Here is a 10,531-nt window from a genome sequence, read left to right as displayed (position 1 = left end):
GGAGACTGGTTTAGACACTCAGGCGCGTTTTATTTTGCTTTTCTTTGAATTACATAATTTCCTTCACACTAAGTGGCATCTCCCCCCCACTGTGTGTCCTTACAGTCTCACTAATTGAGCCAAAATGCTAATAAGACGTGATCTGTCGACGGTTAACTTAACTTGTAAACATTTTGTTTTTAATTTTGGATTTGGCAGAGCGACAGACTGCGTGGAAAATGTTGTCAACAGCTATGTTTGTCTGGGAAAAGGAGAGTCGGCGTTCGAGGCTGTCCATCCACATTTTGTATACATCATTAAGTTCTTCGCGGCCCGTCAAATTGTCTATTCACACAGCATTCCAGTACGTATTAGTGACATCTCGTTAGCAGAAAACAGAAAATCTGACACAAAAAATTAGTGAAAGTGGTCTGAATTGCTAAGGTCTCAGAGTAAGCAGAAAGTGTGATTCTCTCAGAATCGGATCAGACGCGCCGCTCTTTTATGCTCAAATTCTTTCTCTTTTGGGCCCCAAAAACAAACAAAAACCCCACAGAGTAATCAGAAATTTTACACACCTTTTAAGGCGAGCCTCATAATTTCAACAGCACAACAACTGGAGCGGAACAGGGAGGGGTTCTGATTTTCAACACTGCTGCAGATACTTTTATCATAGCATATGCTAATCATAGCCCTGGATTCTGGATTCATTACCGCATTACTGACAACCCCACAGTCCCACATCTGTCTGTGCGTTTGTGTTTACCGGTTGCAGTTATTAGACTCTGCCAGCAGGGGAGCTGTGCTGAACTCATTCTCTGGCTGTCCTGGCACCAGTAGGAGCTGTGGAGTGACCCTGATCAGCTCAGTCCTGACCTCTTATCCCAGGAGGGACAAATTAATAATTGCGGTAGATGATGCTAACTGTTACCCTACAGTGATCGCACGTTGGTGCTACCTGGGCATTACCATAAACGGGTAATTAAGCTCTTTAAAACTTTTCTTTCATTTCCGCAAAAGAAAATGGAGCAGATGCTAACAGTAGCTACCGAAGCGCCTGCCGTGCCCGTCTTGTTGAATGACAAATATTGTTACGACTGCAATGACACAAGGAGGACTTGATTGATCAAGTGGGTGACTGATCATAAAAACGCAGTCAATATTTATCTGCAGCTTTATTTCCGCTCTGCACAACAGAGAAGTATGGCAGAACACACACAGCGGCGGCAGGCACATATTTACACACGAGTCCCCCCCCCCGGGCCTGACGATGCTGCCTGTTTGTCACACAGTGAACAGTATCCCACGATGCTAACATGGACCCTGTTAGAGTATTTATTCAGTTGGAACAGAGGGAATTGGTCAAAGCCCAGCAGTTTTAGAGAAGTTGAAAAATGTCCTCTAATTACCCGACTGCTTGGATCTTCGCTCCCTGCCCCTCCGCTGCAAGGGAGGCCTCTTTTATTTGTAGAAAGGAAAATGTAGCTTCAGAGACAATAGGCCAGTTCTGTTTTACAGCATAGCAGACTTTATCTTTTAGTAATAAAAAAAAGACTCAGACTTGGTGAAAGTTTAATTAATAAGGGACTTAAAGTGAGGGAAATGAGCAAGGGACTTGGGCCTTTAAGGGGGTACTTATTTTTTTCATCTGGGCTATCCTCCAAAAAAAAAAAAACCCCGTCAATTAGCGTGTTAAGCTGAAGAGACAAAAATGTCATTAGTTCTTGCAAAAAGAATAATTGGTTTTAAAGGTTTTGCTGCAGTGGCAGGCCAAAACACGAGCACGAGTGAGTGAGTCTTTGCATTTTTATTCATTTCCTTCAATTACTGAAGTTTAAAGAAAGGCTTATTGTGCACGTTGGAGGAGGCAGAGATGCTCTCCGGGACTTTTCTGTGTATTTCACTTTAGATTTCAGCTCTTTTCTGCCTTTACAGTGTTAAAACAGTGGGCGCGCCAGAAATCTCTCAGTATTAATGATGTATGAATCTTTTCTTTACTTTTGATTTGTCATCATTATTTCCTGGTCGCTGTAGTAATTAGTAATTATGGAAGGATTTAGTACAGGAGACAATCCGATTATTAACATTTTACTGAGCTGCAGCGGCTGATTAGGTACTCCGGCATTGATGATAAATGTCCTCTGCAATTTGATGCTAAAAAGTGGTATTTGAGTTTATAAGAGGGATTCTTGTGATTTCTCAGCAGATGCTTAACGGAACGTTGGCTCCACATCGGTGCAACATGCACTGATGGGATGGAAAAAGTCTCCACACTCCTGTGAAAATGCCTGTTAAAATAGGCTGAGACCAAGAGAAACTGAGTTTTTAATTACCTTTTTTGTAAGCTGTAACCTGAACAATTGATAAAAAAAAAAAATCCTCAAGATTTTGTGCCTAAGCTGACTGGACCCTCCACTTTAGAATCATCAAAATGGATCAGCTGACGAGCGGCTGCGCTGGTTATGTGTTTGCTGCTCGGGCCCCCGGCCTGCAGCAGTGCTGGGAAAGGAGCCCTCGGAGCGTGGTTTTTCCAGTCGCACGCAGCCTCTGCCTGGCCCAGCCTCCAGCATGGTCATGGGTCCGACCTCACCTCAGGCAGGGAGGTCAGATTCCTGCTGGGTCGGGCAGTAGAACTGACACCAGTGTGGCCCCGATCTGATTCCACTTGGAAGGTTAAAATCAACAAACGTTTAACATTATTCAAACTGTTCTTTTTCATGGAAACTACACATTTCCCTCAGTGAAGTGTGAACGTGTGATCCTTCCTGCTGTCTTACATAACCGCACACATGTTTTTTTTAGGAGTGGAGCCCAGAACGCGACACTAGCTTGTGCCACAAACAGCAGGAGACGGCTTTTGCATCACAGTGTGAGCCCCTGCTAAATGATTGGTTACAGGAGATCCTCCAATAAATTAATTGTTTCCACTTCATGGTTAAGTATGTGCTACTCTTCCAAATCGAGTGCTGGTACTTGGTTATTACACTTTAATAGCTCGCTTGCCAAACTAAGGATATATTACTCCATGTGCTGGCTCAGATCAGAGAAGATGAATTGGCTATTAATTAGAGTTGCACTCAGAGGGCACAGGGGAGAGACTACTCATAGTCTTGTAATCAGTTTCAATGGGGGCCCTTTTCTGACCGGGACAGCCGGGGCTGGCCGGGGTCACCGAGTCGTAACGCCAAACCCGCCACATCCGGCGGAACCGGAGAAGTCGAACCGTCCTCTCGATTCCAACCAAGGAGAGGAGAGGCTTTAACATGCAGTTGCAATTAGATCTCTTGATGGTAGTTGAGAGCGCGGGCGGAAGAGTGCAGATGAGTTGAAGGCTGCGAGGCCCCGCGCGGTTTCTTAACAAAAGCCTCACGTCCGGAGCGTTTGAATTAGAAAGTTATGGAAGAAATATTTGACGGGCTGAGATGATTTGTGGGGAATATTATTGTTTGGCTCCCTTTTCTTCGTGCTGCCTCTGAATTAGCCTTTTATCACAATTAATCAAGCTGGCCTATAGGAGATGTTCCATCTTGAGCTCATCCACACAGGATAAATAAGTCAAAGCGGCAGGATATATGTCTTTTATTGGCTGACTTGATCTCTGAAGCATCTGTAGCGGGGGGGAAGCTGTCTCTGGCAGCGCGACTTTGTGCAAGAGTCCTTTGCCATCACTCACTTTGAATGTGCCTTTTATGACTCGTTTTGTTAAAAACCTCTTTTTTTAATGCAAAGGTATCAGGAGTTATGGCTGTCTATGCAAATGAGGGAATTTTGACAGTTTGTTATTCATGTCATCGTCTTTTTTAAACACTTAACGGCAATAAATATCAGCCCGACGGGCTGCTCCGAAAATTGCCACTAAATATATTAAATATGTTAACAAGTTTCCTTGTAAATATGCCTTAAATGTTTGAACGAGGGTAGGAAGAAAAATTGCCCTGCATCAACTTATTAGAAGCTATAAAACAGGAGGTGATTTATTGTGCTGGGGAAGCAACTCGGGCCATCTTTTTTGTTTTTTCTCCCAACGTTAGCGTGCTTTGTCCTGACGTGCACATTAAGCGGAGGAGCATCATGTTAAAAGCCCGACGTCATGAAAAGGTTGGCAGCGAGTGGCGCCGTACCCGAGGTCCGCGGAAGAGGGAACGATATACGACAGCTTTTTAAACTTTTAGAGCTGCTCGTTTTGAGGTGACACCGGCTTTGGCTTTTTATTTCGCTTTTCCAGGTTTACAGGACGCGTTTAAAAAGAAAAAAAAAACAAAGCGATCTGTCAGGTCCTTTTTGTTCTGATTATCCACCTTTTACAGACTCACTCCGCCGCTCTCGTGACATTAATTGTGTTGATTTTATTCGGGTTGGAGCAAAATTCTGTTTATGCTGTTTGGACAAGAATCTAACGTGAACTTTCCCTGCTGACGGAATTTAAATGAGGCCTCAGATCTTTTTTAATTAGGAACTCTTCAGAGAGGAAGCGGCCTCCTGTCTGAAAAAAAAGGGTGAGATTTGACACCTTTCCATCGGTTTAGGCTGAGAATTTAGCAGTGAAGCTGGGGACGTGACCCTGATCTGTGTTTTACACTGGCCCCTCACGGACCCTTTAAGCTGCGTTGGAGGATTTACATTCAGGGGGTCAACGTTCAGTTGGAGCGTTGGAGAGCCCCCCCCCCCACCGGTTCTCTTTGCCTCTGGGATCTGATCTAGTGTGGACACTGACGTCAGAACAAACCGAGATCAGTAAAAGAAATGTGCGAGGAAAACAAAAGAAATTGCCAAAAAAAAAAAGCCAACTTGGGGGGGAAACGAACCTAGCTGCACGAGGACGCGAGTCAACAAACACACAGATAATCGCCCCGATTCACGTGCATCTCTTTGTCGTTAAAACATCGCGTCTCACCTTTTGTCCTTATTATGTGCGCAGATATAAAAAGAGAGGGCGAAGCCTGCGCAGTATTCCGAGAATCTCGGAGCTGTCTGTGCTCATCACTCGTTTAGCGGGATGTGATGGCTGCCATGTCAGCAACATGGCACGTCTCTGGTCTCCCTCTCCGGAGCACTCCCGAGTTTTCCCTGGGGTTGGCAGAATACGAGTGCCCCGCTGTCCAGCTGTAACCTTGCCACCAGCTTGTGTGTGCGCAGCGCGCCCGTGCTGGCGCGTGTGTGATTGTTTTCCAACTCTAAAGACTTGAACCAATGATGACTCAAGCCTCGCAGAGTGCACCTCGGGGATAATACAGCAGAAATAAAAATAACAAGTGGGGTTTTGACTGCTGTCAGACGTGAGAGGAGGCATTCTGGCACAGGGCTAAAAGCCCGAGCAGGTTCTGGCCCCTCAGTTCATTAGATTAGGCCGTCTCGTGCGCAGGAAGTGCTGAAAGGCGCCGCAGATCGTATCTACGCGAAATGCTGCCCTCATGTCCGGAGACAGTTGCCAGTCCAGTCCTTGAAATTCCAAAGTAGCTCTGAATTCAGTTAAGGTCTGAGGCTGCGGTTCTCCTCCGGTGGGGGCTGGTTCATACATACATGGAATAAAACAGTCAAGTGTCGGGATGTCAGCGATGGTATTTAGGCGGTCGCTTGTCTGTGCCTGGCGCGGGAGAATCCTCTAAATTATGTATTTTCCTGATTGCCGCCATATGGTGCTGTAACGCGCTTGTTTTGAGCACGCCGTCTGAAGCAATGCAGAAGCCAGGCGGGTGTGTACATGGGAGACCCCCATCAAACAATATCTCTGCTTTTTGTTAGTTCTTCTGCTGGGTGGGCTCTGTTGATGCAACTGTGAGAAACCTCGCACGAGAGCCCGCCTCTCATCTCCTCCGCCGCGCAGAGATAGTCCTAATTGGACCAAAATGGGAATGTGCGCACGGAACCTTGAAGGGTCCCGGGAAAAAAATAAATAAAATAATAAAGGGGGCCCTGATCTTCTTTGAAATGCCACTATTAACTGCCGCGGTCGTCCCCAATGCATCTGTGATTAAACGCGCTCCTAAACTGCGCCTGATTTGTGGGGGCACCTTGCTGATTTTATTTGCCACTGTTAACATTTTCCTCGCTGCATTATGCATGGTGGTGCGAGGCAGGAAGTGCTGCAAAACAAATGGCCTGAGGGACGCAGCCTGCCAGAAGGGGGGAAAGACTAAAGAGTTCAGTTTGGACCGCGATTGGCGCGCACATATCAGTTTCTTTAGGCACTTATTAAAGGCTCTGCCTGTGTGTATGTGCGTTGCATGTAAAGAACAAATTAGCCCCCCGATAAAACGGACGATGCTCGTCTCTGTCTCGGCTAATCAACTCTGAATGCGCGTCTGATAGAATATTTCTGTCGGAATAATTGAAGATGATTCCTCCTGCTTCAGCATGTATAGGCTGAGGTCACTCCCACTAGTTAATCCTGACAGCTGGAGCAACGTGGGGCTGCTTCCTTTGTGTTTGGGATTTTAATTCCTCATTGTGATAATCAGTGACTGATGGGAGCCCTGGTGCTTTATGAAGGCACGTCACGTGGTGCGGGCTCCCATTTGAACATGAAACGTCCAGAGCAGAAATGCGGATTCTCACACTGGAGGCGTGCTAACGCCGGTGATTAGGATTCACTTGATCTGTTAGAAATGCAAAGCTGCACACGCAGGTCCGCTCGTGTCAGCTGTCCCGGGCAGCGGCCCAGAGCCTCACACTTGGCAGGTCGTCGCAGCTCACCTCTGACTTACAAACGCACATACAATTAAACAATGTGTAGCGACCCTGCGGTGTTATATAGACACCCGTGTTTCCATATGGAAGGGCGGAATCTGTCATCAGTGGCGCCACTTCTCAGAAAGACAGTAAAATGCGTCTTCCTTATGTGTCACCACAGCTCCTCCGCCTGCAACGTCTTATTTTTTTCTTTCAAACTTGGCTCATTGCTATTAAAATACTCTGCCTGGCATTAGCAGTAACGAATGCAACCCGGCAACTGAGAGAGGGCAGATATTGTTTTCCTTTTTTTATGGCATGACCTTTGAGACTTTATTATTTTTTGATGAATAACTGTTTACTCCGAGTGCACGCACGAGGCATGTACATTTACGTGGTGGCGGCGGCGGCGGCTCGCAGTCATCGCGCCTGAGCCGTCAGCTCGTACGCAAAGTTTGTGGTGGCGAGCTGGAGAGCGGTGTTAAATAGGTGGCAACCAATTCATTAGGATGCCTTTCAGAGCATGAAAAATGACCTTTTCCCTCATAATTGTAGCCTGGGTTCACAGATAGTTGACTGGAACCAGAACATATTGTACGTTGACAAGGATCACTGGAACAATTAGCATCACGTCTCACCAGTTTGGCCTGCAGGCAATAATTAGTGACAATATCTTTGGCAGCTTTGTGCTTAAACGGCTGGATTTAAACTTCTGAGTCTTTGCTTGATTAAATCCTGTAAAAGAGTATAAATATGATTGAGGGGGCACCATAACACACCCTCTGCAGAACAACAGCCCCCTTTCCATCTGATGAATGATGTGCAAATGATGGGATGACACCCTGCCCGTCCTGCTGACGCTGAGGTTGTTTTGCAGGATATTTGTTTTGGGAGCTGGTTCCAAATGTTCCCTCAGTGATTCCAGGTTCATATGATAAGGGAACCAGGAGCACATGACAGATACCCCAGTAACATCACCGACATCACACAATAACGCTGCACTCCTGTGCACTTTCTTTAAAGCCTAAAAGCTCTATAGGTGTACCTCAGGGTTCACAGTTCAAGCCCCCCATTACTGTAATAGCGCCTCTCAGTGCAAGAAGGTTTAGAGTTCATTCTCAGGCTAGAGCGGCCTCGACCGTAGCGCCACTGCACCACGTTGGGGTGATTTTGACAGAGGTTGGCGTTTATTTCCCCCGAACACCGACTGCGAGCTAAGACCCAGGTCAAGGCGTCTCTAAAAAGGCCTACGGTACTAGGAAAGCAAGGGAACTCACTTTGATTGACAGCTGTACTCTTAAGTAGCTGAAGCAAATCTTTTCCCAGGAAGTCAGTTCCTGTATTGTAAATGACATCATCGGCACAAGGTGGCAGCAGTTGTGGCCTTACCTGCCTTCGTTTGGTCCAGTCTGAAGAAATGTAGACGTGTTGGTCTTTCCTAACTGCTGCCCAGTAAGAACTAAGAACTTTACGTGGCCGTTTTAATGTGATCTTCTTTTTTGCGACCTCTTTGGATCATTCAGCTGATCTCTTTCTTTGTCATATTGTTTATTTTGCCACATTCAGTGGGAGATACAGCGCTTGTTTTCGCCACGTCGCTCACATCAGCAGAACCTCCCCACCCCACCCCCACCCCCAGTCACATTTTGAAGAGGCAAATGGGGTTTAAGAGTGCAAATATTTAAGTTATTTGAAATGTGATGCACATCTGTCAACAGCCCGAGGGTGAAAACCAGCTCATAACCAGGCAACAAATGCTGATCTGTGACTTCTCTGCGGCAAAATAAAATACGGCTCAAGTTTTCATTAAGGTGCTATTGATTAGCTTTTCCCAGCAATGAATTATAGACAACGTTAAATAAAGGGGGGAATATTTTTATGACTTTGTTTAAGCTAAACCAAATTCCTCCCTGATTCTTGTGAGCTCACCCAGAGAGAAACCCTCCCCCATTTAAAATAATTGCCCCTCTTGTGTCTGCTAATCCAAATACCAATATATATATATATATATATATATGTATATATATATGTATATTTGAGCAAATGCAGGTTGCTTTACATTTACTCTAGATCCTGTTTGAAATTTGGGCTGTTACTTAGATCCCGAAGATCCTTCTGTGTTGCAGTGTTTTGCAGTCTCATAGTTTGAAGGTTCTGGGTTCCAGTCCTCTGTGTGAGTGTATGAGTGCATGTTGTGTGTGTGTTTGTGTGTGTGAATGTGCTGGTTGCTGGCTGCTGGCTTGGAACACTGTTAGCCGCGACGCCCTGTCGTCATCTATAAACAGGAGGTCTCCTCGCAGGCCCGGTTTCTTATGTTTCGTGTAAGAGGCGGAGAAAGCAGGAACCTTCCTCTCTGTCACGCTGTTTAACGTCACAATGATTCCCTGGTTTCACCTTTACGGTAAATTACTGGAATGTTCTGACTGTTGGCAATAACACTTTTTATAAGAAATAATTGCGCCTCTGTGGAGTGAATGGAGTGAACAGTCCGACCTGTCTGTCCTGTTTTCCTTCCGCTTCTGAGCACAAAGAACTTTGTCTTCCCACATATAAAATGCATGTTTTATAAGTAGGACGAGTCACAGAGCCGGGTTTATCAGCTTTAAACATCTTTCTTATAAGATCTTTTGTCCTCAGTTGTGGCTTTCTAACCCCCGACTGAACGTTAACAGACACATTCTCGCGTCTTGGTGTTTGTCTTTCATGTGAAATTGCTCCGACATCAATATTATTCAGCGCTGATGAAAACAGAACAAAACAATATGTGTAGGGAGGCAGCGGCTGCAGAGATTCACTGCTGGTGAAGGAAAAAGAACGCTGGAGAAACAGCCGACGTCGTCACCCCCGACGGGTGCCAGGTCGCCGGTAACACAGGTACTCTCAGCCGAAAACACAGAGAAGTCAAAATAATAATTCCAGGCAGCTGCAGGAGATGGGAAGGTTTTGCAGGAGGGCCTGTCAGCAGTGTGCTGTGCAGGTATGCTGGAGACGCGTTGATAGAAATCTAAACTCCCCTGTTACATACCACTGAAAGAATTTGAAAACCAGGTGAAAAATTGTTTCTGTACAGTTTTCATGTCGGGTCTTTTAAAAAGACGTTTGCACTCCTCCGTCTTTTTTTTATTTTTTGACTAATGCTTGCAATTAAAACTGTTTTGCATTTGCTCGGTCTAATTTACCAACCCAATAAGTTCAGCTGTGAAATATGTTATCTGGCACAACAAAGTGCCTTTTGTTATACATATATGAAGATGTTTAAACTTCAAACTGGTTTTATAGCTGTATTTACCTCAAGCTTCCTTCCAGAGGCATTTCCGAGACAGGCAGCAAATGTGGCAGCCAGGTGAATATCATTTCAGATGGCTGTTGTCAGTTTGTTTTTAATCATTAACATGGTAAAAGCCTTTGAAATCCTGCTTCGGCAATTTATTAGGGTGCCAGAAAGTGTGATATGAAGCTGCCTCACATGTGACAGGGCTGTATGAAAGGACGCGCGGCTGCTCGTCACTGGTCCCCGCAGCCTCTGAATGCCGCAGGTGATTTGCAACCAGGTTCTCCTGCTAGTTTGAACGGAAAACCTGCGGTACCCTCCGACCCACTTCCCATTAACGCGCATTTAACCAAGACGCGCCTCAACTCATCACCAAAAGCTGAGTTTTATTGCAGTTGTTGTCAGGAATAGCTTCCAGTTTACGTTTTCAGGTAATTATAGTGCCGCGCACGCCAGAGTGGCACAAATGAGCACTTTCAGGAAGGAATCAACTGGTGTGTTGCCCGTCAGCGCCTGTAAGGCCCGGACATCATAAACACGGCAGCACCCGACGCCAAGTGTGTGACAACGTTTTATTGGATATTTCTGTTTATTTTGTTCTGTTCAAGTCTG

The sequence above is a fragment of the Takifugu rubripes genome, chromosome 3 (assembly GCF_901000725.2).
Source record: "Takifugu rubripes chromosome 3, fTakRub1.2, whole genome shotgun sequence".
NCBI lineage: Eukaryota > Metazoa > Chordata > Actinopteri > Tetraodontiformes > Tetraodontidae > Takifugu > Takifugu rubripes.
The sequence above is the reverse complement of the archived record's forward strand: the minus strand, read 5'-3'. Positions refer to the sequence as shown.